General features: G+C 43.4%; 1 protein-coding gene across 3 annotated transcripts in view; it reads left to right on the forward strand.

Moving 5' to 3' along the window:
• Window positions 1–25,904, forward strand: part of PIK3CB (phosphatidylinositol-4,5-bisphosphate 3-kinase catalytic subunit beta) — a 138,843-nt gene that overhangs the window by 32,158 nt on the left and 80,781 nt on the right. For all 3 annotated transcript variants that reach the window (XM_068406030.1, XM_068406033.1, XM_068406031.1), the window contains exon 4: window positions 24,807–24,978. The gene's annotated coding sequence lies outside the window, so the exon portion shown is untranslated. The remainder of the gene's footprint in view (window positions 1–24,806; window positions 24,979–25,904) is intronic.

Genomic DNA, 25,904 nt, shown 5'->3' on the forward strand with positions numbered 1-25,904 from the left:
GGCTCATCTGGGTCGAGACGGTGGAATTTGCTCCTTGGCAGGAAGCTTGCCATTTGATTGCTCCCTGTGTGGATGTTTTTTGTGCAAATGGTGTATCTGTAGTGCTTTAAAGTCAGTGTTGTGCCCAGACTGCACCTAGATAAGCCTTTTCAAAATTCAGGAAATATGTCTATAGCAGGATTTGATTTTAATTATTAAAAGAACCAAAAATTAATAGATACTACTTTAATCTGCTTGCAACAGGCGCTGCACCAGGTGAATGTCAGGGACAGGATGAGTGGGACTGTCAAGGACTGACAGGTGACTAACCAACTTTAGTTGACCAAATTGGTAGTTTTTATATTGTGATCTAAATTGAGGATCAAAACAGGTGTGTTAGAGGTACTCACTAAGTGCTAGGACTCGATAAGTGCTGTTAGTAAGGTGAAACTTTGAATTATGCACTTTGGAAGTCATAACAGGTTGAGTATCTAATGAAAAATTAAAGAATGAAGTTAGCAGGAACAAGAGAGCTCCCGCCAGAGTGATAACCCAGTCCCTGAAAGCAGTCGGCAGCCTCCGCGGAGGCAGTTACTGTGCTATCTTCTCCCCAGACTGTGGCTTGGCTTAGTTTTTGTTTTGTTTGCTGTCAGCACAGGACGATTTGAATGTGGTCCGAGTAGAAACAAGTTAAAATCTCAGGATCTGCCTCCGAGAGAATTTCAGCTGTGTTTTCAGTAGTGGTCACGTATGTTGCTGACGGCAAATGGTTCTCCACTAGTAGTCAGCCACCTCGTAGCCTAGTCTTACTTTCATACTTCTTAACTATAGAGCAAGAAACACTCAGAAATCTGCTGTGTTCAAATATGCAAAATCACTTACTGAAAGGGAAATGTGTGAGAGTAATGTGCCACTTTCCCCCTGCATTTCCCTACCCAGGACTTGTGACTCCCAGAAGAGACCACAAACGAAGTGGACCCTGGGGAGCAGTGGGCAGCTCTGCCCCACAGCCTACCGCCTCCTTCCCTTTGCTCGGCCTGGATCGGCTCATGGTTTACTCTTAACGCTTCCTACAGGGCTGCTCACTACCTGGGGATTGCTGCTGTGCTGCCGCTTGATGTGAGCGGTCGGTTTTGGCTGCCTTCTCCTCTTCCCACAGTGAAAGCAAAATGCTGAGCACCCCCATTGCCCATTCACACAGTTACCCCGTGGCAGGGCAGTAAGAGCTCTCGGTGGTATTGCCAGACCCCAGGCTTAGCACATCTTCTGGGGGAGGGGTGGTGGTGGGGTGGTGTGTGTGTGTGGATTCTAGTTTTGGGTTTTCTTGTAAGATTCCAGATCTTTAAAGTTTTATTAATAAAAGAAAATGGCAACCTTAAAAAAAAAAACACGACCCCTGCCCAAAAAAATCCCAAACAAACCACCAAAAACCCAATTGTTGTCCTTATGAAAAAGTAAAGAATTTAAATTAATAACAGAAAATTAATAAAATATCATTTCATGCATGGTTGCATGAAAAAAATTAGAAATGAGATGCAGCTGTAACTTAATAGTTCAGGCAGAAATTAGCTGATAATTAATATGAAAAAATCATACTTTTAAAGTAATTTGCATGATTTTTTAAATGCTAAGTATTGGCAATATCAACTCTTTAATGGCTAAATTCAAGACTACGATACTGCTTTTTCCTCCAAATAATGTTATAATAATATGTAAAAGTATGTTTAATACCGTTAGTCGATTAGAATCGGGCAAGTATAGACAAGCAAAAAATATGGTACAACACAAAGCCAATTCCTTGCGGACTTTACAGGACCATCAGGACATTCTCACTGCTTATCAGAAAACATGTAAATAGCTCCTGGCTCCCTTACTTGCTCAGATAGTGAGGCAAGATCTTTTTCCGTAAGCCTTCTTCCAGGAAACTCACCCTCCTCGAGGTGTTTAATGAGAGACGACGGTAAAAAGAAGCAGCAAGAATAATAAACGGCAACACTAGATAATGACACAAAATCAAAGGTCCTGGGAAGTGGTGAGGGAGAGGCATGGATTGTCAGGATCTGAAGAATGCTGAATATGCTGATAAGTGACAACTAGGTGAGACGAAACTGTGGTCAGGAGTATGTAAGTTAGGCCGGGCAGACAAGCTGTCTCCAGGCTGAAAAATCCAACTATGGTAGTGGACATTCAAAGTAAGATTTCTGCACAGCAAGGGCAAGAAACTGAGCAAGTCCGACTTGTCTCTGCAGTACCTTAGTACTTATTTTTACCCTTTCAGGTGCCGCAGCTGTGTTAGGTGCATGGGGAACAGCCTTACTTGGAAACCATGATCTGTCCAGGGATGGCTGATGGAGGATGGAAGAAGTGAAGTATTAGCCATGCTCTGTGGGAGGAAATTGGAAGTTTGGATTAAGTAGCTGTCTTAGGGACACTCGGTGAAGAATTAGAGCCAGCAGTGCCTTTGCTGCTGATTGTTCTCTGGGATTTTTAAGTTGACGCATTAGCTTCCTTGGCGTAGGTGGTCATACCGGCATGCATGGCCTGCAAGAAATGGCAAGGAAGCTACTGCTAGCTGGATTTTGTTCTCTGTCGGTGGGGAGGGAGGGCCTTGCTCATTCCAGGAGATGGGGGGAGGGAAGAGCTCTGGCACTGAGGATCCACAAAGCAAACCCATGAGCATAGGCTCCAAGGGAGCCTGGAAAAGGAAGCTCCAGGTGGAGGCTGCTTTGGGTTTCTTTGTTCTGTGACATTGGCTTTCCTGCGCTGCTCAGACCCTTATTTGTAACCAGCACAGCTGTAGGAGAGGGTTTGGAGTTGCTATTGTTCATTGCAACCTATTGCCCTTATCAAGCATTAAAAGAATGTCAGGCTTCAAAAATATAATGTTGCCGCATTTTTAGCATATATTCCAACTTTGTAGGTTTGAAAATTCTCATTAAACCTTTCTGCAAGTACTAAAATTTACAAAAGACCATTAACTCAAGTTCCTCTGCTGATGAACACCATTCTTGCTGTTTATGACAGCTAATTGAACAGGAATACGAGGTTCAACTTGCCCTGTGGGATGTTCCAGGCCTCCTGCTAGGGCATTTTTTGGATTCAGGCTTTTCTTAAAAGCCACGTTTGCATTTGGTCCCAGTGATTGAGGCCACCCCTTCCGTGGGGGCTGCTTACTCTCCTCCTTTTAGCTCTAACAGTTGCCTCATGTCTCCTAGCAGATGCTCCCTGGACTTCCCACCAAATACAACCTGCAGCCTGCAGGAACGGAGCTTTGCTCTCTACCACCTGACGCGTTGCCAAATGTGATGACTGGATTTGCACATCTGTGAACACTACACCTGAAGTTACAGGTTTTGACTTATTAAGACACCGTCTCCCAAGCAGCGGCCCAAAACCTGATGGCCGTGTTACTCATGAAGGTTGGCAGAAGATGCTACTGAAGTGCAGAGTGCTTTGGGTGAAGGCGTTTTGATGGCTGGAGGTTAGCAGGATGTCCGTGTCAGCTGTGGGTAGCTGGTTTCTGCTGATCCCTAAAAAGGAACAGCAGTACCGTGCTGGCTCAGGCAAGCCAGAGTATCCCCTGGTCTCACAGGGGGATGCCTGCGGGATGGTGTGTGTCAGCCTGAGGGGCTGACAAGGGGCTTCTGCGTGAGTTTCTGTGGTAGGCAGAGGCCTGTGGCATGCGTGACGTTTGTGAGGAAGGCAGGCACCGTGGATGGGTCTGTAGATGCATCACCTGGCTGGGAGGAGGAGGTGTGAGATGGCAAGGATGAGTGCCCTGGGCTGGCCGTGGCAGACCTGGACCCTGTATCCCCCATCAGTGTCACGTATTGCCTGGTCTTCCCAGGCAGTTCCTCTGGGGGAACTGGTGACTGGTGCACAATGAACCAGCAGATTTAATTGCAATAATCACCTTTCCTGAGGGAAGGAGGTAAAGGGGGAGAGAGTGAGGAATAGCTGGGTAGCATTAGCATGACTCACTGTTTCGCTACCAAGTGCAAAGTCATGGCTGAAGAAATCACACGTGTAGCCTTTGGGGGCTGGCCTGCTCCCCTGCCCAGGGCGAAGGGAACTTGCCCTTCGGGGGTGCCTGCAGGGCTGGGTATGGCGGTGGCACACGCACGCTGGCGGCCCCCCCCCCCGGGGCTGCCTCTGGGCCCGGGCTGCCCTCGGCGGGCAGCGCTGATGCCGGGGGGACAGGAACTGCCCCGAAGCCCTTGAGGGGAGCAGCGTGCCGGCAGCCCCGCTGCCGCCCGGGAGACCCAGGGTGAAATAACCTTTAGGTCTGAATGCGCCTTTGCTCCGGGGCCGGGCCGAGGCAGAGGAGGGGGAAGAGGAGGCGGCGGCGGCCGGGCGGTCCCGGGGCGGGGCGGGCTGCGGGCAGCCGGTGCCGGGACGCCGTGCCGGTGCGAGCCTGCGGAGAGCGGGGCCCCGCCAGCACAGCCGGGTAGGACAGCGCGGCTGGTTTCTTCTTTATTTCATGTTTCACCTTCCCCCGACCCCTTCCCAGGACCGAGAGCTCCGGGACGCGCTCGGCCGTGGCGCAGCCGGCCGGGAGGGGGGTGCCGGGCCGCGGCGGGCGGCTTTCCTGCTCGGCCGGGCTCGGGCCGCCGGCGGGGCGGGACGGGACGGGGCTGCGCTTGGAGCGCTCCTCGGCAGGGGACCGCCGGGACGGCTCTGCTCGGCGCCGAGACTCTGGGGGAGAGCCCGGGCTGAGGGACCAGGACAGCCCGGCCCTCTGCCGTGGCAGCGCCCGGCCGGGCACCGGCTTCTGCGGCGGGAGAGCCGAGCTCCTCCCTGCTCTGCCTTACCGACAGCCGGCTCCTTTCTGGCTGTGTGCGCTCCGGTGCGGTCCCCTCCCTCTCGCTGAGCCTTGGGGCTCTTTCGTTTGGAGAGAAGCTCCTCTATCCCACTCTAGTGGATGCTGGTTGAGCGGCTTCCCAGCCCTTGACGGTGGTGCATCCCCGGGAGGTGAATCCCCCCTCCCTGGAGGCGCGTCTGGGGTCTCTTCCCATTTTCGGGGGGGAAGAGGTTGAGAGTGAAAAAGATCAGATGCTGCTGCATTAAAAAGAAACCGGGGAAAAAAAAAAAGAATCAAAACCGCCAAGGAGATGTGACTACCGAGGCTAACTGACCGGGCAGCAGTGGGAGCAGGGCCCTCGGTGGGGACACTTCCACACCCCAGGAGGGGCTGGCAGCTGCCGGGAGCGGGGGAGCGTGGCTGGCAGTGCGGCCGGGGCCGACACCTCCTGCCTGCCAGCGTGTGTCACACTGCTCGGGGTGTTAATGGGAATAATTCACCAGTTAAACAACATTTCTTTTTTTTTTTTCCCCTGAATGTTTTCCACATGTGCTGTCCTGAACGGTAACCTCAAATTTGTTTAATGATGTAAAGCATTAACGTTGCTTGTCTTCTGTAGCAAGGTGTTTTCCTTAGCTGTGATTAATCACCCTGTTTTTCTATTCCAGTTAAGCTGCTCACTTGGAGCACTGAGACAATCAGTGTCTCATCGTATGAGCTGGTCTCAGAATTATCAGCGAGTTTCTCCCTCAAATTGGGTTCTTGGTAGACAGAGGTATTTTCAGTTTCAGGCTATTGTGTTTTTCTGACAATTGGAACATGGGGGAGGTTACTTGAGTCAATGACCTGTTCAAGCATGAGCAGACTGGGAGGGGTCTGATAAGAGCGGAGCCTTGATTGCATATGCATATATGCACTTGGGCTTACTTCTTGCAGACATTACATCCTGTAAGAAAGCTCAGATAACTACTGAGGCACTATGGGCTATCCCTTGCCCTCGGATCAGAATCTATGTTAAACATTTGAATGCGATGTTCCAGTAATAGTCTTTGTACATTAAACACAAAGATCAGTGAGTTAATCTTTGATGTTGTCAGACCGATGCACAACATTCCCTGGTGAACTTAGTCCCTTGGGGCAATAAGAGTGGACAGGTACTGGAGCTGAGATGCTTGAGGAGAGGAAGAAATGGAGGAGGAACAGCTAACTACTTGCAGTTACCAAGCATGGGGAGAGTCTGGCGGTGCCGGGCTATGGCTCCTGTTGTACGGGCCACCTGTGTCCTGGTGTAATTGGCTCCATCTTTAGCAGTGTCAGCTTCAAGTGTCCCCAGAAATGGCGAGGAACAGACCGGGTCACCAAATACATTATTTTGCAGAAAATTTTGAAGTGAAGCATATTAGTTTTGCCAATACTTGCAGTATATTTTTTTAAAGTTTTGAATACTTTTGATTGACGGCTTTGACTCAACTGCAGACTGGCTTCCTGGGCTGGGCTGTGTCTCCCCAGTTGTGTCATCATCTCGCCTTTGGGTGATCTCACACTGCCTCGTGGGAGGTGTGCTCTGGCGGGTGCGTCCAGGGCGACTGAACCACAGCTCCTGTGAGACACTGCTTCAAAACCAAGTGTTTGTTGAAAAACAAAAGATAGTAATCTTGTGTTTTTAGAAATAAAATACTAGACAGAGTGAGTGCTTTTAGTGGAAAGCTTTTTTTTTTCCTGGAGAAAGCCACAATTTTCAGTAGAAAAACATCACGAAGGGAGCTTTTTGAGCAGCCCTGGGCAGCAGTTATTAAGATCCAATATTAATGGAGGGATGAGAAATGAATGCGGTTGATCCTGTCCGTTTCTCGCCTCGACGGCATCCTTGAGTGAAACGCTGACTGCCGTGTCATCCCGGTGTGGCACTTTCTTCCCTAAGAGTAGGTGGCCTGTATAAATCCTTAGGCTTTGCTCCAAGAGCCTGTGTGGTGTATGTGGTAATACTAGTCCCTTTCATGTCTTGGTGGATTTTGTACTGTTTGTACACTAGTTGCCTTGTTCCTAGGCTCACAGAGCAGTGAGTAGCCAGGTTTATTTTCCATGCTTTTGAGGTATATGTGAAAGTTTTTAGGACCTGGGAGTTCTGCTGGGATGTTGTGTGCTGTACCAAGTGCTGCTTCCATGGAAAAATATCATGAGCAGGTTCTAAACTTTATGACTGTGGATGCCATGTTCCGAATAGTGGATCTTATTTTCTGCCTTGTGTAATATTTCTCTAACTTGGTGGTGAATTTTAGCAAAATTTTTCTGGCCTGTCCTGCAGGAATCACATTTGAGTCTGTCAAACAGTGTGGCTGGGAACCTTCCTCTGCAACATCTGGGTATGAGCAGTGCTGGAAACAGGATCCTTGGCAAAAATGAACCTTGTCTCTAAACCATTGTGGTTTTTCTAATGAGATCAGTTTGCCACCTGCATCTCTCTGGGGTGTGACTTTATTTTAGAGATATTGTAAATGTATAAACAACCTTCTGACCTTCCTCACTTCCATCTTTTGCTTTATTCTCCATTTCCTTCTCTTCCTCTTCATCTTCTCTCACAGTCCTGTGTCCTTGCAGACATTCCTTATTGCTGGCTTCAGACATGTTACCAATTGACCATTGTTTCACAGCTACTTCAGACAAGAGGAGGAAAGGGCTTGTGCGGTGGGGCAGATAGCCTTCGGGATTTAATGAGCACCCCCTAAATATTGCTATTAGCTAAGCTCTGATTTTTTTTGAAGGTATCACAGTACCCTGGTTCTCACCCTCTGACTCCTGAGCATTTGTGGTGCCTCAGCAGAGCTCAGTGGTGGGACCCCTGCATGTATGCATCGAATCAGCTTCTCCCATTTCATGAACAGAGTGGACTTATTAAAGAGTTGTGAACAGTGAGACCAGAATTCCCCAGTGACACTGTGATCCGGGAACTCAATTACCTGTGACAGGGTAATGCTGTGAGAGATAGGTTTATTATTGTTTTTCATGGAAGTTTCTCAGCTATAAGGAATTTGTGTTCAAGGCCTGAATATTTGGGATTATATTTTTTATTAATTGTAATTAGTCAAAATAACATGGGCATGAAAACATCTATGGGAAGGTTGGTTGTGAACTATTATTTTCAGTCTACTTGACATAATGTGAAGGATTACTAACATAACCAGTCTTGCAGGTGATGATAAATTCAACAAGCATTACTTCTACTTTTTAAAGAGGTTGGTTTTCATTATTATTAATCTTTCACATAGATGCCCTCTTCCAGCTGACACAAATTCCTTTCAGAGCTGACCTAAACCTTGTAATTTGCCAGGAATTTAGGATAGCTTTTTACTTACAGTACAATTTCCCCCATTGCTTAATGTAGCGACCAAAACTGGGGCTTTCATTTTGTCTTGCAGAAAGCAAAACATCATGACATTATCTCAACATTGCAAAGTTACATTACATTAAATTCTGTGTCTTACCTATCCATCTTAAGAGGAAGAACATGTCTGTTAAATCACAGGATAATTTTGGTCTTCTCCTTCAATTAAACACCTTCCCTCACCAATATGGCCAGGAGGAAAATTGTTTTCAATTGTTCCTATATATTTACTTTCAATATGGAGTGTAGCAGCCTGAATCACAGAGGCCAGACTGAGAATGGACTTAATGTTGGTGAAGAGGATATGTACATTGTGGACCAGCTTGCGCTTCTGATCTACCTACAGCCTCCTTTATCGGGTTACTCACAGCTCTGATGTAGTATTGTCAGCATACCTGTAAGCATTAAATTGCTTTTGTGTCTATTTCTGTGCGGAACCATACTATATTGACTACTGAAGTGTCCCATGCGTTCAATGGCTTTGAAAAATGGAACAATAAAACATAAATTCCCGAGAAAGTAACATAATAATGTGAATACGTATCTATTATATCGACTGAAACGTATGTGTGAGGAAAGTTAGCCTTCTAATAGTCTAAATAGAGAGCTACTTGTGTGTATTTGTAGGAAGGAAAAAAAAAGAGTCGTGCCCCCCCATCATTATTTTTGTTAATAGTAAATATCTTTATCTTTTCCCTCAGTGAGCAGGTGTGGTGACAGTATATCTGTAGTTAAAGGAAATTAATCTGTTACTGGTTTACTCTGCTTGTTTTGGAGCATCAGATGAGTGAGGGTCACTTAGTATGGTTAAAGTGCTCAGGTTGTTTTATAATGAAAGCACTACTTTTCTGATGCAAACATGCCTTTCAGTATCCCACCCTTACAGCTCTTTTATCAGTGACTTACTGAACTTTCCCTAGCCTAAACAAAGCTTTGGTGCTGCTATTTGTGTTAGTTGTTTTCATTGTAGATGCGATTCTTTTTTAGTTCCACTGAAATCTGCCCTGCGTTGTTCTTTTGATACAGATGGCTTTGTGGAGCTTGAAATAAGCTGTCATGAAAAATATTGTTTATCCTAAGCTGAACTTGAATATATCCTTAGTGCTCAGAGCAGGGAGTGCAGGGCATACCCTACAAGCAGTGATGACATGCGTCATCTCCACATGTCCCTAAGTCTTTTTGCTTCCAATTAGATAGGCAGGAATGTGTAGCAGTGTAAATAATTGCTTATATCCCTCTTTTCTACATGCCTCCACAATTAAAATGCTGCAGACAAGTAAATATTTAAAAGGAATGTCTATTTCTTGTCTTGACTTTTAACTCAAGTAACATTTCAATGGCAAAGAAATTTCTATCCTGCCATTCATCTTTTGTGACGTGGTCCAGCGAGTAATGGTGTAAACTGTATTTAAAAATACCAATTATAGAGAACAGAGAGACGGCCGAGAGAAGCTGGTATTGTCAGTACACATTACAGGGCTCCTTCAGGAGTACAGGTGATGTCAGGAGTCAGCAAAGTGTCCTTGCAACTTTGTTTCCTAAAATACAGATTCAGATGAATTTCCTTTGCCCTATAACTAAGCCCTCAAAGTCATGGTAGCCTCCTCAGAAGGGCTCAAACCTTAGTTAATACTGTAGGGAACTTTCCTATGAATGACCTAAGTGACTTTTATTGTCCTCCTTTCAATTTTTTTACTTGCTTGCTTTTTTTTTCAGATTTTTCAGCTGCATGTTTTACTTGACGGTATTTGTGCTCTGTTTTTGGTGAGTGAGATGAGAACACGGAAATCCCATTTTTCATGCTCCCCAGCTGCACAGCCAGCGTATTCTAGTTCCACCTGTGTTGGCAGGGATTTCCTGTTTTAGAAGATTAATTAGAGTTGAGTAACTCTGAGTTCCTCTAAAAGAAACGATTTTCCTTTCCTGTATGGCAAGGGAGATTGCAATCTTCTGAGGCTGTAAACTCGTTCATACCTACCAATAAAGCAGTTGGTACCATTTAGGGATGCCTAACTGTCTGGTTTCAATTCTGTTGTTACGTGGATGTAAATCCGAGAAGCTACTGTGGCTTCCTTTACCTCCTTTAGAGGTTCTTGTCCTTGTAGCCAGAGTTTTTCATCCAGCTAGAAGTTTGCCTCTCGCTCACATTATCTCTTCTTTCCCAGTCAAAAGTCGCTATGTGTATTTTACTACATCTCAGAAACCGACTGCCCTGGTTGACTTCAAAACTTCAATTCAGCAAGTATGCAAAAGTGGTTTCTAACATAGCTGCCCAGCTTGGATGTCCCTAAGTATTCATGTGGAAACAGTTTTTATTTGTTTTCTTTTTTTTTTTTATTTCTTTTCTTTTTTCTTCCCCTTCCCCAGTTCAGCTGGTTGAATGGCTAGTACTTCTGCCTCACCCAGTTAGCTTGTCCTGGTCTAGTTCCAAAAGTCAGAGGGTGAGGAAATGGCCTTTTTCCTAGTGAATTTTGCCTCTGACAATTTTTCTCATTCATGTCTACCGCATTAAGTTGGCGTATTTCTTACCTTGTTATGAAGCTTCCTTACCTTGAACGTAGCTTCCTTAGGAGAGCTAGATTCTGGCTTTGTCCTCATTTCGGTGGGGTATCACTGGATGTGTGGTACCGTTTGGTGTGAATATTGACGTTTGGGTGCACATGCACCGCTTGTCCTTGTCCCCTAGAGATGCACTGTCAGAACCGCACTACAGTTAGCCTTGCTGTACCCATGTCTGAGGAAGCTGAAGGAGCTGGTAGTGACTGTGCTGCTGTTAAGACTGTCCGCCTTTCATGGCGGGGTGAGGACATAATGTATAAAGAAGGCAGCGCCAAAGCCTTCTGATGGAAAACAGGACCTAGCAGACAGATGAGACACCTGCAAAGTGAAGCAATGGGGACATTTGCTGGGCTTGTTTTCTGAAACATGTCATGGTGATAAGTGAACCATAAAGAAGACTCTTTCCACCCGGTTCTGCCCGAAGCTCAGTTGTGTGCCTTTGCAAGCCTGAGCTTCACAGAGACGCTCGGCTTCTCGGGCAGAGGTGCTGCGGACAGCCAGCGCTCAGGCTGCACACCAAAAGTACTGTCTCTCTCTGAAGCTCTACAGGTTTGTGAAATCACACTGTAGTAACAGAAGCACATGGCACAGATGAGATGTTCATATTTTCTTCACCTCTAAAATACCAGGAAGTCTAAGTCCCATTAATGAATATTCTGTTACTACAGTTATTTTGAGGCATGTACGGGGAGGCAGAGGCAGGTTGGTTAAGATAAAATAACTGAGCCTGCAGCAAAGCTGATGAGTTCGGATGTGCCCTGAGAAGGCAGCCGCGTCCCTCGGGATTTCTGGCACAGTTGTGTAGTTACGATTTCTGTGTAATTCCTAGAACTAAAATATTAAAAATAGTCCTAGATAGTTTAAGCTGCATCTGTTACTGGCTTCTGCCAGTGTGGTTTCATCACTTTGCTTTAACCTGGGAACACTCAGGACAGATAACACCATAATTTTAAGCAGTCTTAGATTTTGCTGTTTGGTTTTGCTTTTTCCTCCTGTGCTTTTTATTGATGGCTTGTTTGGGGGAGGCAAGATGGGAAGGACTTTTCTAGCTGGGAATTGCCCCATTTCCAAAATGCCAGAACTTGATGCGTCACCACTCTGAATCTAACGCGTGGTTACAAGTGAACGTGAAGTCAGGATGCAGTAGGATGCGAAGAGTGGAGAGAAAAGGGACAAAAAGGGATAAGAGGAGAAATAAAAATAAAGGTGACGATATCATCCAAAATGAATAGGAGAATGTGGAGAGAAGGGAAGGAGTTCATGAGGGACACTGAGATTTTTAATCTTGTTTCCAATTGAGACACAAGCTATAAAAATATCTGTATTCATATATCTCTCTCATGATTTGCTTTGAAGGGTAGTAAGATTTTCCATGAATAAAACTCTTTGTTCCTCTCTCTGACCTGTCATACTCAACCTTTTAAAATAGTTACCATTTAGCAGCAAGTGTAAGAAGATATTTGAACTGGTGTTCTGATTCCACCCTAGTGTCCGGAACCAGCAAACCAATCAGTGAGTAAAAAAAGCTGTGAGAAACAAGCAACTGGGTCTGCACGTGCCATGGACACGTAACGTATTGAAGATGGCAGGGCAGCAGAATGAGATGATGTCCCATTACATTTTCAACAGATCTTCATCAAGCCCAGATCTGGCATTGTTGATTTGAGACTACTGTTGATTTGAGATTAAGAAAGAAAATAATTCTTAACAAACACTTGGGAAATACTGTTCAAGAGATGTAATTTTGCTCCCCCTCCTGCTCTGTGTCTAGGTGGAATTTTGGCCACAAACCACTTTTGTGTGTTTTTTCCACCATGTACTTCAGTTGTCTCGTGCAGTTTTAAGGAGTTAGACTAAAAGATGTCAGCTCAGCTAGAGACCATTTTTTTGATCAGATGTAACAAAAATCGTTTGATACTGATTTTAAAACTCACACTGACAAAGACTGGAAAAATAACTTGACAAATGACAGGCCTCTGCCAAATACCTCTGAAAAGGTCACACTCGGCCAGCCGGTTTGGAGAAACACTGTGGAAAGAAATTGAGTCAAGCTAGTTCTCTAATAAATTTCCCCTTAATATCATTACAGTGTACATCAGATAGGAAAAACTGAAAGGAAAAAGGTGAATTTTAAACCTTGGAAAATCATAGTCAACTAGATGGAAAGGCTACAGCCTTACAGATGGGATGAACTGGAAAAGGGCAAAATGTACAGAACCTGGCATGTGCTGAGCACAGACTGGTTTGGAAAGAGGATTGAACTCAGCAGGATTGCTCACGTGTGTAAGGTTACGTGTGTGTAAGTGTGTGGAATCGATCACTACAGAACCAGAATGTGAAACAAATGGTGATTTTCCGTGCATTAAAAAGGCAGATTGCTAATTAAGATATTCAGTATCTCAGTATCTGTCAAAGAACTTGAATGAAGCAACCGCAGTAATGCAGAACTGGCAATAAACTTGCTATACAGGCATTCATTTGTAGTCTTCTGACTTCAGTAGCCTTAAATCTAATCCTAATGCGTTTGTGCGCCATTACTTGCTAAGCGCAAAGCACTTCACTAATACACAGATTAGTAGTTTGCTACAGAGCGAATTGGTCATGTGTACCAGCTGCAACAGCATATTCCCATCCGTACGAAATGCAGGTGGGAGAGAGAGCTCATTTTTAGTGTAAAGGCTGGGAGGAGCGGTGTTATGATAGCTGAGGTTTCTGATAGTCCGCAGGCAGTGCCGCAGGTGCGGTAAGGCTTGCGTGTGCTCTTTGAATATGTGTGAATATTATGTTCAGAGTTATCTTACTGGGGGTGTGATTGTTTCAGAGTTTGCCCAGGAGGATTTATTTCACAATGCTTTTTTTCAGGCAAGATGTGTAGCATGGGACACCGGTTTGTCCTTTTAATAAACTCCACTACAAAAGTGCCTTTCAGGCATGTCTTAGCAGGGCGTGGAAAAACAGTATTACACTATTACAGTACCGGGCATGCTTACAGGGCTGGAAGGGCAGGCCCCCGGAGGAGTTCTTACCCCTTGTAAGGACAAACACAAAACACCTTTTGTTGAGTCTCCCTACATTGTTATTCTAATTCAGGGTTTACACAGTGCAACAGCCCCACTTCTTTATCAGCTGCTAATTAGGGTCTGTTCATATTTTTTCATCTTTTGAGGGAGGTTATCACCTGATCTTTAACAACTTGAAATAAGCAGTTTTTTAATAGAGTTCATATGGCCAAGCCACTATAGAACTGCATGTCTATTCCCTCAGCTGTTGTCGTGGGGGAAGGAGAGAAAACAACAAAAGAAAATCATGTTCAGTTTTTTTAAGGTATGTTTATGGTAAATAATTTAGCTGAGCATCATCAGTTCTTAGGTTTGCATAAAATTATTAAGCCACAAAGTGTAATGGCATATTCTTTGATAGAAAACTTGACATCCTGTAACAGGACCTCATTTTTCATATCTATGTGTATTTCTTTTTAAGGTATATCTGTGAAAAATGGTAGTTTGAGATGTGGCTAAGGTTAGAAGAGATGAGGTATGCATCTCTCTAATACTTAAGACTTTTTCTCCAAGAAATATTTAGCATTAGAGTCAAGATTTAAAGGTTAAGTATACATTTTTGAGTTAAACTATTAAAGGAAAGCAATAATGTTAAATTATAGTGTTTTAAGAGTATTTTGGATATGTTGTATGAAGAAATTGGCATAGGACAGTTCTTAAGTTTACAGGTGGTATTTCACAAATAGAGACTTGTTCTTCACTACAGTGGAGAAGATTTCTTTTTCTGTATTGTGGCCATTCTAGGTATTGGATCCATTTGTTGTTAATGGTGCTTGAGAACAAAGATGCCATTTTTAAGGTGCGTGAGAGCTGATACTTGATACTTTTTGCTGTTGTGAAACACCCCTCTAGTCTACACTATAATTGGTTGACCCTAACTGGAAGCTGCACTTGGCAAAAGAAATTTTAAATATGGTTTAATGACAAGGTAAGGATGTATTTGACGTTTCAGTTTATTGATGATTCTGTGTTTGTACCAGTTGTACGGTGGCATTAGAAGTGCTGTTGGATTTGCATGGGATAGTTAAAGGCAGTGTGCTCTCCTTTAATGGCATTACATCAGTGCTCTGCTTTAGCAGCCCACTGTAGTTTAAGATATGGATCACTGCAGCTGAAAGAGGCTTGCCAAAGTCCTCTGCTCAAAGCTCTGTGAGTCAGCGGATAGAAGTAAGGATACAGACCTATGAGTAGACAGGTATGTAAACGTTTCCATATGGCAAATGTGTATGGGCTCTCATTACCATTAAGTCTTGGCCGTCCGTAGTCATCGTTATCTGCCGGATAATGAGTCTGCTCCCAGCTCCCTGGCAGGATGTGGTACACAGGACTCGTGCAAAGAGGGCTGGGAGGCTGCGCCGCTGCGCTGGGGCTGCTGAAGTCCTGCCAGACACTGCTTTGTAACAAGGAGATTGTGTGGATGTCAGACTGAGGTCTGTCATTTCTTGCATGTATTAAAAGATGGGAGGCCAAATGGCTGTGAAGTTGCAGGGAGGTGTGGGTTATACATCTATACGTGTGCACCATGTGCACACCAATAAGCCCCCTCAGGAAGCCCCTCTTCTTTCTGGCTGCAGTACTGCGTCCTGCTTTATGCCGTGCGCTGCTGGTGCGGAGGCTGTGGCAGGCACCTGCCTCTTCCCGGCGCCCTGGGGAGATGTCTCTGGGCAAGGGCTGGGGGACACGCTGCTTGTTTGCAGATGGTGGTGGGTGCGTGGAGGGGAAAAAGGAGAGTGCATATGCATTTCTTTCTCTATCATCACACCCCTCCCTGTATAGGGAGTTTGTACCTGAGCTTTGGTGCCCTCAGTGCCCTGACTGAAAAATAAACAGCTTTTCAGCTGAATATAATTTCTTGAAAAGTCTAGAAGCCACTGGTCTTTCTGAGAGTCACTTAGCCCTGACAGTAACATTCTTAGAAGTCTGGAAATCAGTAGTTTTATTAGTCTTTCACCAAAAAAGGTTATTTCACCGTATAAAGAAGAATTAAGAAAGCAGTGAGTTATTCTTTCTTAAGAAAGCAGCAGTGGTTAGCCAAAGCTTTCTCCAAAGGTGTTTGCAGATGGTTTGGTCTTTCCGATAGTTCCTCTTCTGGGGGGGAACTAAAAGCAGCAAGGAAGTAGCATTCAAAAACTTTTCTTTAGAACACTCCTGACTGAGCACCGGCATTCCTGTGATAGCTGTAATGCAATCTTTAAGTCATTACTGCATTGATGGAAACAATTTTCTGAGCAGGACAGGCTCGTCCTGGCATGGTTTTTGCTTTGTGCCTGTCCTGATCAGCCCAGATGTAAAAAATAGGCCCACATCAGTTATTGAGGTGTGCACAATAGTTTTCGTGTTCTTGTGATTTGATTTTTCCGTGGTGGCCATAAGTTCTGTTTCCCTATGCTCTATTTTCTTCGAACAGTCACTGGTACCGGTGCTGCAGTTATGATACAGAGGTGGGAAGCCTAGTAAGAACTGGTGGCCTTGTAGCTGGGAGCTGTGATATTCAGTACTGCTAACCCATTACTTCTCATCCAGATGTGGGAGATCAGACAAAAAAGGGTGCTGCTGTAAGCAGGGGGAAAGAGAGGGCTTGGAGGAGGTTGTTCTCTGGTATTTCTGCTTTCCATATATGGCCCAAACAGGAGCACGTTTCTTACTAGTTGCAGTTTGTCTCTGGGAGCAGTCTTCTTGCAACTCAATAATGAAGCCCAGGGAAACTAAATTCACTTTAAGACAGCCTTCCCAAAAGTTGTGTTGGAGCCGAATGATCAGTAAACATCAAAACAGGTTAGTAATCTCCTGTTCTTTGGATGTTCTTATGTCTTGTTATGCCAGAAGACTCCATGTGCTCCATTGCTTATGAACTCCTATCAAAACCACATTAAAACCCTGTGTTAGTTTGCTATACTTTCAGCTTGGAAGATCAGTTGAGCTTTTTCCTTTTTCAAGAATCTTTGTGTACTGAGAAAGTCTTTTTAGGATTAGTGAGACGCTGCTGGTGTCATCCTCAGCTGGGCTGCAAGTTTGATTGCCAGGAAAACGATTGACTTTTGCAAAGGAGAACAATCCAATTTGCCACCCAACTCTCAGTCCTATGCAGCTAACAGGCATTAAAAGAAGTAATTTATACTTGGAAAAATTTATAGAAAATGCATGACTTTACCTTCCTACTTAACACCTCTGTTCAAAGATTTTGCCCAAGCACTTTTCAGAGTGGGATTTGGTGTTGTTTCCTGGGAGTTCCTCACATAGTTGACCCTAGGTCAGTCTCTCCTACAGAAAGCCCTTTGGGAAAGTACAAATTCCAGTGGAAAATCCCAGAAATTTCCTTGGGCAGTTCGCCTTTGGGACTAATGGTTCTCAGTCTCATGGAGGTGATTTGAGAGCCCATCTTCATCCCAGTGATGTTTTAGCTTTTAAGCATGTCCCCTTTTGGTTAGTTGGCTCAGAACCGCTCTTGCCCCTGTTGTGGACTGTCATAGACAGTAAAGGAAAAGGAATTACTGGCATATGCTGTGCAAACAGTGTGCATGCCTAAAGCGATACTAAATTCCAAGGAGATTTCCTCTATCAGATTGAAAAGGGCTGTGGCTTCCCAACACTGTGCTCTCATACCCTTGGGAAAAAAAAAACACGAAAATACATAATTTCAAAATTGGTGGGGGTTGGGGAGAATATTGTTGGACAATTCATGATGGGAAGCCAGGGGTCCCATCATGCATAAAACCTCCTTGGTGGTATGAGAAGAGCCCAGCTTGTTTCCTATTAGAATTTGTTATTTGTCCTTAAATGTATTACCAGAACTGTAATATTTTTGGGACATCAAGTTACCCTATTGTATAGGCTGTAAGACCAGTCAGAGACTTTCAGAGAAGGACACCTCTGTCCTTCAGGCTTCATTAGGTAAGTGTTCAAGGGTTTTAAAATCTATGTTGGGAGATAGGGGAGGAGGAAGATTCCAGTCAGTGATGGGTGGGAAATGCTTCATTAATATTAAGCTTTAGGTGCAGAAGAACTGAGGAGGTTGTTTTTCCATTATCACAGAGGGAAGCAATACCAGTTAAGCCAGGGCCTGCAGCAGAAACATTTACTGGAAGTGTTTACATGTTACTTAATACCTTGACATGCATTATTCAACTTGTGTAATGTCAGCTGGGGTGGAGCAGGGAGGAATGGCTTTGCAGAAGAATTTTTTTACTCCCCATGGAATATTTTCTTGAGCATAGCTACCTTCTTTGGCAATGAGGTACATTCCAGGAATAAAAAAAATGCTCTTTAGCCACACTTCTATGAACTGCTGGAATGTGTTCTCTTGCAGAGGTGACCTAACCTTGTCCAGATGGCTAGCCCTTCTCTGAGCAGTGATACCTTGTCAGTCTGTCTTCATTGTAGAGCAGAATTGCAACGAAAGCCCCCATGAGCCCCCTCCAAGCAGGAGAGCTACCCACTAAATGGTGGAGCTGTTTAAATGGACGCACTTCTCATATTGGAAATGAACTCCTGCTTTCCCTCTCAGAGGCGTATGCAGCAAGCGCGCTCTCCTGAGCAAACCACTTAAGCATGAGCTTCAGTTTTCCTAATGTGTCTAAAAGACTTTCTGAACTGCAGCCAAATGGGCTGCGTGTTGAGAAGAAGGCAAGAGGAGTTCATCTGCTCGTGTTAGCGAATGTCACAGTGATACAGCGGAGGAGATGGGACAGAGAAATAGACTGGGAAGCGTGACGTTAAACTGGCATCTCTCTGCTTCCCTCTGTGTTTACTTAGCATCCACACAGAGAGTAATTTCATGATTCACCTGCTGAATGATTTGTTTCGCTGACAAAGCTGTGATAAATAGAGACTTGGCATCATTTGCATAGTTGTTTAATCTAAAGGCGTGTGAGTCATATAAGTGGAGCTTTCAGACTTGTAATAGATTGCCAGACAGAGTGGGTGAAATACACACACGTTTTGAGTTGGTTAATCAGTACCTGGAAACACTGTTGTAAAAAGTGATGTAGCACAAAGCCTGGAGTTTCTAAAATAGTAAGGCAGGCTTAATTTGTTTGTTTTGAAAGTAATAACAACACACTTTTCCTCTTATGCCACAACAATCTTTTTTTTTTGGTGGCATCTGGCCAGATTTAGTAACGTTAGCTATTGAGGACTAAAAATGAGGATGATGCATAAGTATCTCGAAGAAATTGTCTAAAATGTGATTCCTAGAAATAACACAAGTCTTGCTGATTCAGGATGACTGAATTGGCTAGCAACAAAAGGTTGTGCAGGGCATTGCTTCAAAAGCTGTACAGGCATTTTAGGAGTATTCCCAGAATCTCTCCGGCACTGGTTGTGCAGTGCCCGTTAATAACACTTTGTGGGTGCTGTTCTGAAATGCGTCTGAGTGCCAGTTTTTCTGACGGCGGGACTCATGGCTCCTGATCATGGGAAGTTAAATGAATAGAACTGGGAGATGAAGTATTTCTGTTTATTCCAGCAGAGCACTGAACATTCTGGGTTCTCACTGATTTCAGTGTGTCTTTGTGACTCTGCCCTGATCTTAGTGTAGGAGAACAGTTTTACAGTAAAAGAAACATTGATATGATTAGACGCTCATGAATTAGTATTATAGAGGTTTCTAGACACTTGAAACATCCTTAATAAGAAACCTATAAACCCCTTTTGACTGCATATCTGCTAGATATATGAATTTTTGATAGCCCTTTTAAAAGTAGAATCTCAAAAGTAGCATTCAAATTGTAACACATCCACCAGAGGGAAGAAGTTCAAATCTGAGATTTTAATTAGGGATTCAAAATAATATTCCATTTGTAGCCAAGAATTGGTATTTTTAGAGGGATGATGTTGCATGTAGTATTTGTTATTTTTCTTTTGATTACTGATTTTTAAAATTTCACATGAACTTTTTCAGTTTGCCCTGATATGTAGGTATAGATAGATAAGATGTACTAGCTTTCTAGTAGCGCATAATAATCAATAAGATTAAAGTGATAATGTTTTTCCATGGGATAGTGAAATGTTAATGCAGTACCTGTTTTATGGTAGCAGTAATATATCACATTTGCTTTTATCTCTTTGGTTTGCACATGACATATATCTTGTGCAAGATAAAAGATTTTGTTTTGAGCAAGTCTTTCATGGGTTGCAAATGGCACATGACTAAATTCAGAAGTGATGTTCACTGTGTACTGCAGGTCAGTAACTGTATTTGACTCAAAGGGTAACTACATTGGTGTGATTTAGGGGCTAAAGACTCTGTGTTTTCTCTCTTACGGCAGTTCTACACAAAATGAAGTCTTGCTAACCCTGACTTACACCACTGTGACTGGACAATGAGCTTCTCTAAGCAAACTTGACAAAACATTCATAAATAATTTTTGTATCCATAGTCATTAAAAAGTGTGATAGACTCAATAGGATTTGTGATCATTATTCATTTTCACAGTTGTTACATCCATTCTCTTATCAGAATAGCCTTGACAAAAAGGCCAGCTAGAAAATAAATATGTAAAGAAGGTGCGAGAAATATGGGTTTCTTTAAACCGTTTGTGTTCCAGTTCCTGTAATGAATCTCTTCCTAGTCTTTGCCTCTGGCTGAGAATAGTAATATGCCATTAACCCAAGAGATGTAAAACATGCTGTGCTGTGCTTGGAAGGGTGTCAGAAACTCTTCCTGTAAAGATGAGAAGGTATTTTATTGCCTTTTCAATTGTTGGACAGTCTAATCCTAGCAAGCATTTTAGCAAAATGGAACTACTAAAGTAATTGTGAAGCCTGATGTTTGATTTTCATAATTAGCCTATTGCAAAGATGAGCTGGAAATATAGCTGTATGGAGGCAGGTACAGCAGCGATTACACTTGAAGTGCTATCTAACACATTACAACCTGCTGGACATTGAAGCCTATTTTTAGTAAAAGAATAAATAAGCTGGCTGTGCCCTACTTTTTGTCAAAATGTGTCATGGGATCTTTATATTTGATTAGAAAAGTCAGCAGAAATAACACAAGGGAACTCAGTGCCTCATCTAAAAACTGGCAATTCTAACAATCCACTGCTGCTTTGTATTACAAAAATATGTTAATATTGGGTATGTGGTCAGACACATCAAGTGGGCAGAGGAGATAATAGCTGGTGGGAGACTTGCCTGTGTGGTGTGTGAGTTTACATGTGGGCAGAAGTCCTGGTTCTGTTAGGCACTAGCTATTTGAGATGCTTGTGATGAAAGCAGTTATTTTGTATTGATGAATGGAACTATTTCTGCAAAATCTGTGTTAGGAGACTGGAAAAATTAAAAGCTATGTAGAGATATTTATATATAAAGAGAGGATGTAGCAGCGAAGTCAGATGGCCACTTCAGGATGCTGTTGATCTTGTAAAGACTTTACTCTTCCTAATTCTGAGCCATTTTTGTGATCTTTGCTGGCTGATATGAGACAGATGTCCACATACCTCATGAACAAGCTGTTTTGTAAATTGCAGCTGTACCCAGAAAACTGTTTGCCATGAGCAGATGCAGAAAATAAGCAACTACATATACATTTGTTATAGTATAGAATTAGTGACAACTAAGTACTTTCCACCAGTTTCTCTACAGAGAAGTGGTATAAAAAAATCACTGCTTTATTACAATAGAATTGGCATAAATTGATCAAGAATGCCACCGTTTGAAGTATCTGTCTAAGAGCTCCCGATCATGGAGATTCTGTGATTTGGAAGCAATACAACGGTGTGCCTTCTAGGCTTGGATTTACAGGGTAGGGTAGGAGGGTTCAGCTCCCAACTCTTACGGGCAGACTTGCAGCCTCAGTACAGAGGGACTCTCCAGTTCCCCCAGTGCACGGCCCAGGTTTAGGGAGCCCGAGAGAAGCAGCGGCGCTCTGTGGGACCACAGGCAGAGCGGTGCTCCAGAAGGAGAGCTTTGGTGGGTTAAGGCCTCTCTCCAGCTTGGACCTGCTGCTGCACACCAGCTCACCCAGCTTGCCTGAGCTGGGAAAAGGGGAAGGAGCTGAGCCCACTCATTCACAGCCTGGCTCTGTCTGCCCTGACGAGTGAATCAGCTGACATGCCGGTACTTCTGCTGTGGTACAGCGGCCAGGGGAGGTCAGGGAGGTTGAGGAAGAGGCCCTCTATTTCAAGTGGCTTTATGCCATTTAAGTTAGGCTTAAAATTTTAAAATGAGAGGCCTTAGACACCGAATTCGGTAGGGGGAACAGAACAGTGAAGTGCCAGGATGCTGAGTATTTGGGTGTCAGTGCTGCTGGCTATTTGAGGCACTGCTGTAGACAGCAGAGCGGTTTGCCTCTCTGGTTCTCATACATGTGCTATAAGTTCTCCGAGAACTTTTCCACTTAATTTTACACGTATTAAATAACTTGGTTTAGGAAAGCACTGTTAAAAGCTGCTTGTTGCTGCAGGCTGTAGCTTCATTAGCCAAATTCAGCATCCGCTTTGTCCGACATCTGCATTTGCAGTCTGGTACTGAATGTCACTCAGTCCATTATTTGCTGCTGCCTCCCCCTTCACCGGAGTGTGAGAAACAAAGAGAAGCTTATTATAGACACACACGCTGGTGCAAGTGCAGGAAAAGAGACCAACGTACTGTACAGAACACCTTCGAGGGAATGTAATGCTTACAAAACGGAGCTAGCGTGTTACACCGACTTTTTCACCATGCCATTAGCACTTTATCGGTGCACCCTGGGAGACCCTACTGGCAATGGCCAGCTTTGATTTCACAGATTGGCCTAACATCTGCAGAGGTGGGGAAGGTCCAGTCCAGCAGGCCAGCTTTTCTTTATCAGCTGAGACTGTTACAGGATCATGCTATCCACATACCGTATCTTCTCTATCATGTCATCCATGTGTGTTGCAGTACTTTAACCTAGTGCATGAAATCATGTATAGCCTTAGTAAACGTACTTTAGCATACAAAATTCCTTGTGAATCTCTTAGTATTTCATTTTTAGGAGATTAAATATAGACTTTGACAGTTAAACCTGATTCTTGTGATTTATTTTTTTCTAACCACATGGCTTGAAATAGTCACGCCAAAATTATTTGCTTGCTTATTAACACCTCTTAAATTTCAGTGACTAAAGAGAGATTCTGTCCCCCAATGGTAACAGCCTACTACCTTAGGCAACGGGGGACATTTTTTTTTCTAGTATAGATCGAGGAGGGACTTAAAATGGGAGATGAAAGTTTTGTTAATTCCAGCTAAGCTATTTTTTGAATGTTATAATCCAAACGGGCTTTCCTCTAGTGACTGGTTAGGGCACTGTCATGTTATTTTTCATACACAAGATGTTCTAAAGCCTTTTATTTGGATGACAGGAGGCAGCACGCTGACAAAAGAATGACCCTGCGGTGTAGAGTGACCATTATTCTCTCTACCATTGCTCACACAGTTTTGAATATAACTTTTTTTTTTTCTTTTAAGAAAAGAAATACTCATGAGAGAGTCTCATGTTATTGTGTATTCACTACAAAACGTTCCCATGCATTAACTACCCAAAGCGGATCTGGTTTGTAATGTTGCCATTGTGTCACACTATCAGACACTAGCAAGTTGCTATGAGCATTTAAGTTTTGTAATAAATGATTTCTAAGCATCTCCTGTCCAGTATTCAGCTGTATTCTGGATCATCGTCCTTTAGATTTACTAGCTTGAACTTTTTGCAGACCAGCTTTTTCTACTTTAGGCCAAACATCCTTCACGTGGCATTTCCACTTGCATTTTCTTTCTCCCTCTCTCCGGATCTGCTGCCACAGTTCTGTGATGTCTGCAGATACGCAGACAACTTGCACGTTAGTTCCTTTCTTCTGATCACTGCAGTGACACAGGGCTAAAATAATGTAAACCCAGAATGCTGAAAATGACACATTTTCAAGTGACCAAGAATCTGCCCTAGGTGTACAGCTGTTTCACATGCAAAGACGTGACTCAGATACAGCCTTTTTAAACAAACCCCTTTTGTTATACTGAGAACACATGTAACAATAGCCTGGAGGGGGAGAATAATAGAACATTTGTTGTTTTGTGAAGAGGGGTGGGAAGAGAATCTAGAGATAAGGAAATTGAAAATTAAGGTTGTATTTAAAGTCTGTTTTTTTTCACTGCCACGTAGGGTATACAAATGTTTAAGATGTTTCAAGACAAGTTCCTTATCCTTATTGCACATACTGTCCATAAGAACTCCATCTGTGACAAGAACATGAATATCATGCATATTGATCAACTATAATCTGAAATATGTTGATAACTACTGATTGAGATCTCTGTACTCCCACTGCTAAATACTGATGTTGTAGTTGGAGGCATTAAAACACAAAATAGAAAGGAAATTTGAAGTCAGGGATTACAACCCTAGAAAAAAGCTGTGTGTGGGCAGATTTCATTGAAGTCTCTTCACAGATGTAGCAGAAACTGTCTATACCATTTTTAAGTGCTCGGGCTTTATGCATGACAGACACTTCAAGGCATCATTATTCAATTGAAAAGATGGCAGTGCTGTAAACAGATTTTGAAGTTTCTGGATTGTAGCCCTCTTCTCAGTCTAGTAGATCACTCACGTAGTTAACTTACACTTTACAAAGACTGCACTGGATCCTGTAGAGCAACAATCTAATGTTGCAAGATCCAGAGTAAATAGCTCTTTTCTAAAAAACATTACCTAGCCTTTCCAGGCATGAAACCATTTGTCATCAGTGAGGCCAACTAGCGAGCCAAGGTTTGAATATCTAGGCCAAGACTATCTGGAATATTTAATGTCAAAACCACAAGTATTACAATGGTTTGAAAAGTTACATATCTGGGACTTTTTGCACTACTGGATTTCATTAATACCTTATTTTTCAGAAATATATTTCAGTAGCAATGTAAACTTTAAACAAAAGAGACAAGTGGTTCAATGTGCTGACTTCATTATATAGGACACGATCCATAGAGATGATACTATCTTTGTATGATCTGTACGCTTGCCTGATAAACCCGTTACTCTCATTTGTAATCTATTGGCTTTTTTGGTTTTTTCCAGGAAGAAGGGAAGCCAAGTGAAGTTACTACACTCCTGCGGTGGGAAGAAGCAACATGACGTTCAGAAACAACGCCTGTAGTACTGAACAGCTTTAAAAGAGCTGGTTAAAAGCAGGAAGGGGAACTATTAATTGATGCACACAACAGACGGCTGTGAAGGCAACTGACACGCGGTAGGCAACTTTTCTCATTAACTTCTGCCCTTCCACTGAGATTTGCCTAGATGTTGTGTTGCACACTCACCGTTTATGCAAAAATCCCATTTGCTGAAACAAGTGGGAAGATCATTTTCCTTCCCGTATATTTCCAGTCAATCCATGTTGTGGTTGGTCTGTTTGCTTGGAACAAACAACTAAACATCCCCTAGATGTTTAATCCAATCCCTAATCCAAATTTAATGAATTTTTACTACCTTGAGAATCAGTAAGTGAAGTTGATGAGGAAGTAAATCCATCCATCTTTCTATTTTCAAAACTGGAATAACTGGAAAAATGAACAGAGGAAAAATAGACAAGACTAATAATACAGCATGATTATTAGCATAGGGATGTTAAAATACTCATAATATGATCGTACTCTTTTTGAATGTGGAGAAGGATATGCTATGCCTCGCCCTGTTTTTCATCAAAGGCTGTAGGAATGTTACTGCTGAATTCAGCGGGTGGGGATGGGGCTTCCTGCATGCAAAAGTAAGTTGTTGTATTACTGGTTACGTTCTACCTTGCTTTTCTTTTGATTGCTTCTTCTAAGCCTTAGAAAAAACGCCTGTTTTTTATATGTACTAGTTTCAGTGCAATTATTCCTAACAGCTCAGTGCCAAGACTCTTAAAATGAGGATGTATCACGGAAATCATCGGCAAAGCACTAAGCTGCTATAAAGTGGTCTTCCCTGCTGATTTCCAAAAGCTGCTTCGGGAAAGCTGCTCCGTGACGAGATCTGCCTTTTTCAGTCGTGTAAAACACGGCGGTAACTTTTAAGCCTGGCCGTCGGAAGAGGTGTACGGCGGTGCAAATGAGAAACGCAAACAAGTGGGGGAAATGAAACGACTCGTAAATAAGCGGGGCTGGGAGGCAGCGGCAGCCGGCGAGCCCTGCTGGA

This window comes from Nyctibius grandis, chromosome 8 (genome assembly GCF_013368605.1).
Source record: "Nyctibius grandis isolate bNycGra1 chromosome 8, bNycGra1.pri, whole genome shotgun sequence".
Classification (NCBI taxonomy): domain Eukaryota; kingdom Metazoa; phylum Chordata; class Aves; order Nyctibiiformes; family Nyctibiidae; genus Nyctibius; species Nyctibius grandis.